The following is a 5,248-nucleotide window of genomic DNA, read 5'->3' as shown; positions in this document are numbered from 1 at the left end:
CCGGAATAGCCCGGTCGACCGGCCCTGTGTAAAATTCCACTTTTAACTTTAAAGATCAGAGGCTTTTAGGCCATGGTCTTTGGGCTTAAGTCCTAGGTTTTCAAACACATTTTTTGGTGTGTGTATGGTTTTCAAAGATGTGAAAAGTTTAGTATGAAAACCATTTGAAAACCGTTTGAAAGTGCATTTAAACATAAAATCAAAAGGACTCTAAATACATTCTAAAGATTATACCGTTGAGACTTCTTGGAATGTATTCGCTCCTTTGCACTTTCTTGGACTTCTTCGGCTTGGGTGAACATCTTGATCTGGTCTTGGCTCTTGTGACTTGTCCTCCAATCTTCAATGCATGTTGAGGTACATGAGGTGTCACCATGGCATGTTCATCTCCAAGCTTCTTCTCGACACTTGTTGGTAACTTGTGGAATCTTCATGATGAGCTTCTTGATTTGAACATCTTCAAATGAGGATGTCTTCACTGTAGGTGCAAGCTCTTGGTTCCTTTGCTCCTTGATCCACAAGCCATGTGTTGTGAAGAGTTGTATAATGGCGATTATGACATGAAATTTCTGTATACAACACAACACCTCAAAAGCAACACATCAATCCATAAATGCTACTCAATTTGGTTTGCTAGCATCAAAACAAGAAGGTAAGGTGAATGATTAACCAATGGAAACCCTTGGGCTTACAAGTCGTTAGAGCGAATTGTTGCATTTAGATGGTCCCTCTTAACCTTTTTAGAAATGTAGTCTATGAGCATGCTAGATTAAAGAAATTCCTTTACTGTCCATAAAGTCTAAACAAAGGCTATTTTCTTAATTCTGATTATTTGTATTCGACAATCAATCGGATTACAGATTGACTATGCATCTAGTGCCAAACAGTGGTTAAAGCGAAGTGTTGCATGGTCCCTCTTGTTAGAGTTGGTGCCCTAGAACCCAGTATATTTCGCATGTTAATCAATAAAAGTTTCTTTTCATGACAATTTATGGGTACTAAAAGTTAAATATATGTGACATGCTACTTGTTATTAACACGTATTTGTCCTTAGGTAGCTAAGTAGGAAACCCATGCTTATGGATTCACAGATCCTAGGGAGCAAGGAGATATGGGATTCCGGTTCTTTGCAAACCTTAATAGTTCCTAGTTGGGGTTGAGGTTGGACACCTCTTTTTGTATATAACTAGCATCTATCTTGCCAACATGCACGAGATGTGGAGTGATTTATCTCAATCACTCGAGTAGTGGACCCTAAGCAAAATAGAATGGGTACGACAATGAGATTGCGTACTGAATTGGATCACATTAGAATAGCTTGTGGACAGGAGACAGTTGAGCTATTCTACCAGACAAGACCATTTACATGTCCTTTGACCTGAGGGGTATATTGGTCTGTTGACGAGTCTCTCATTCTTGGCCCATCTAACCGTAATTCTCTTGGAGTCACTAGAGGATAGTACTAGAGTGTTGGATAAACCTTCGAGGTCAATAGTGATACCCAACATGGAATTCTCCACCTATTTTATAGGATAACATCTAATGTTTTGGTCAAAGCAGTAGGCCTAGAAAAATACCTGGTCAGGTGGATTTGATAAAGTGTATATCAAAAGGATTTCACAAAATAAGTTTTGAAATGGTTTTAGCAAATGCATTTGTGGGCCAACACCGCTTAACTAAAGGTATACCGTGAGTGAGCCCAGATAGTTGATGTCCACCCCCCGTAGGACTCAACTCGGTAGACCTCCTCTGTGAGTTCCATCATTGAGGAACAGCCTTCCTGGCTTGATGATCTTCTCAATGAACCAGAGACACCTGCCAGAAGAATCAACCATAGACGTTCCTCTAGTGTTTCTATTGCTTATATGGATATGCCAGATGGTATGCCAGTTCGGATATATAATTGTTTTATTTCAATGATATTTTATTTTTGATTATTATGTTATTATTCTGCCTTCTGTAACAAATATGAGTGTCTTCTTTCTTTCTTTTTCCAAATGGCAAACAAAAAATATGTGCTAATTTGCACACGTCAAATGTGGAAAACCTACCAATATGCTCCAGGGGTAGTAGTGGCAATCAAGGTTTAAAATTTCGGTTTCGGTACCGGTTTCGGACCCTGAAATTTCAAGATTTCGACCAAAACAAATTCAATATTTTATTCAACATTAAATTTCAGCCGAAATTACCGACATTTAGGTAATTTCGGTGAAATATTAAATTAATATTTAAAAAAACGGATTTTTTGGGTCAAATTTCGGAAAAACCGAAATTCCGAAATTTCTGCCAAAATAAATGACCATTTCGGTTTTGGGTGATTTCGGTGTCAGTCTCCTCCGAATTTCGGATTTCAGTCGAAATTTAAAACCATGGTGGTAATGTAGCCATGATGCAGCACAGTGGTAAACAAAATATAATGAAGACTTGGACCTCTTTGGATGCCACTAAAATTGGTTCTTATTTGCAAATAATATTATTTTAATTTAATCTTATTTGCAATTGGACATTAAGGCTTTTTTTGGAAACTATTAGGTATATTATTTCTAAATCTATTATAACCCTTATTTGCTTATTTTAATTTAATCTTATTTGCAATTGGGCTTTAAGACCTTTATAGAAACTTTAAGGTATATTATTTCTAAAGCTATTATAACCATATTTGCAAAACCATTTGCTTATATGATCCTGTTTAACTATTTTTTAGACGTATCAAAAAGGTCCTTAGTTGTTTCTTTTTCCTGTTTTGTATTGGCCAAAGAGGTGGGAAGACAGCCTCTTTACCTTATGTTTTTAGTTACAACTTTTCTTTTTTGGGATGCAGCTCAATATGAACTGTTGAGAAAAGAAGTGGAGCGTTTGCGGCACATATATCGCAATCAACAGCAAGAAATGTCAAAATCTCAGCAACCATGTGGCATTACAAACTGTACAATTTCAGTTGCCGCCGATCATCTAGACCTTCAGTTTGGTCCTTTGTCATTCAGTTCACCCAACCATGGGGACCCTGGTTCTGTGAGGGAGCCCGGGGTTATGAACAAGGGTGCACCATACCCTTGCATGATGCTGCAAAAGTCCTAACTCCACCGTGTTTCAGGAAAACTTTGGTGATGATTTATTGTTTTCAGTTACTAGGTTTTTTCTTGAACAATATGGTTCTTTTCAAATTTCTGTTTTGTGTCATTTATCAGTTTGGAAATCTGGAAACAGGCAGCCCCATCTTGCAATTGTGCACATGGAGGCGGAAACTCGAATCAACTTTTATGAATTGTTTTTCCCTGATTATTATCTTGAGGTCATCACTGTTCAAATGGTTCATACATGAACTTTCTAAATTGAATGATTTGTTTTTTAGGCACAAATTTATCCACAAAAGGAACGTTAGGACTGTGCGATGCAAAGATCTTCTTGGTCTAAGACTCATACATTGCAGGGCCCAGCTGATGAATTTGGATCACCAAACCTCTGGACAACACTGGGTCCTTTTCCTTGGAAAACTTTTCCCACACCCCCCATAATTCTTCTGTTTTCTTTCATTTAAATTTTTTTCTTTTCAGGTTGAGTTATGGTGATAAGGATCCAGTGTGATTTTGGCTTTATGGTAATGAATTGGTTATATTCAAATTGAGGGCGAGGTTTCTGAGCTCGAGCTCAGGCCGAGCTAGAGCTCATAATACACCATCTCCCATAGTTGTGTGACTCATCCAACCCATTCATTCTATAGGACCTCACATAGATAGGGTGTTCCTAACAAACCATCTTCATACCATAATCATAATGATTCAATCTATAGAAGAACATCTTCTAGCCATCCATTTTAAACCTCCACAAATCATAAACCTAACCATAACTTACAATCCTAATCATAACAATAAACCATAGTCCTAATCATAACCTATAGAATGAATGGGTTGGATAAATCAAATAACTATGAAAGATATGGTTTCTGAGCTCTAGCTCAGGCTGAGCTCATAAACCTTTTCCTAATTCAAATTACAGAGTATTATTGAAATGGGAAGTTGAGATTGACCTTCAGAAGCATTGAACAGTGTCTTCTATGTTTTTGCATTCTATGTTTTTGCATGCTGAAATTACTTATGAAATTATGCTGAGATTCATAAATTTTTGGCATGCTTTGTTTTGATTTAAAGCTTCTAAAGAAATTACTTGCGTTGGCTGACATTTTCTAGTTTTCATTATAGAGTTTTGCTGCACTAGTCCTAGATGCAGCATCTCCATAACTTGTTTGTTTATTTAGCTTTTCATTAGCAAATGATGTCTATTTTACTTTTGGAAATGTCTAATTTCAACTACAACCTGGATTTTAGAATCCATGTTGTAGTTGAAATTGGTATAAAATTCTGAATTTTACAATCCATTATCCTGAATTTTAAGTAAGTAATCTAGGTTTTAGAAATCTCTCCCCCATCTTGATATTTCTAAAACCTGGAAACATGGGATGATCTCCTACTCTCTTGCTCGACGGAAAGAAGGGTGAGAAATCAGAAAACGATCGCACAGTCTCCTCCTCTCGTCTCCCATCTAGGATTTTGAGGAAATCCAAGATTCTAAAATCCACATATCCAAACGGCCCCTTTTAAGTGCATGCAAGAATTTCTGAACTCATTGACTACAATGGAATTCGTCTGCTAGGATATGCACTAGCAAGCACCTCTAAGATTGCAGGTCGTCAATAGCTGGCAAACTTATACCTTATAATCAGATGAAAATGAAAACCAATCCGACTCAAAGCTCAACTAGACCTGACTTCAAGCCCTGAACAAAAGGGGAAGTATAGAGCATCTGCTCCGTTGGTTAGCCTTGCTGGTAGATGTAGATCCTCAAACTCAAACTTGATGGTAGCTCTGGGAAAAAAATCCGGACCTGCTGCTTTTGATGGAATCTTCAGGAATTACTTGGGCCCTGTTCGATTTGGATTTTGAGAACTGTTTTTTAGTCCGAAAGTTATTACTGGACTTAAAATTATGTTTAATTTTCAGTCCAATAATCAGTCTTGGATTCTCAAAATTTTAAGGCCCTATTCGTTTCAGATTGTGACAATCGATGGTGAGGGCCCCAACCGATTATTGGGCCAATAATCGGTTGGGGCCCTCACCATCTATTGTCACAATCTGAAACGAACAGGATAGGGCCTTATCTATGGTTCTCAAATGCTTTTCTAGACCATGTAGCTACAGATGCAAATGAAGTAGAAGCTAGAGCTCAATTATCAGCATTGCCGATCTTTAAA

Source organism: Tasmannia lanceolata, unplaced genomic scaffold, assembly GCF_043159265.1.
Source record: "Tasmannia lanceolata isolate RefF3 unplaced genomic scaffold, GAP_Taslan_0.1 ptg000008l, whole genome shotgun sequence".
NCBI lineage: Eukaryota > Viridiplantae > Streptophyta > Magnoliopsida > Canellales > Winteraceae > Tasmannia > Tasmannia lanceolata.
Note: the sequence above shows the minus strand (reverse complement) of the source record.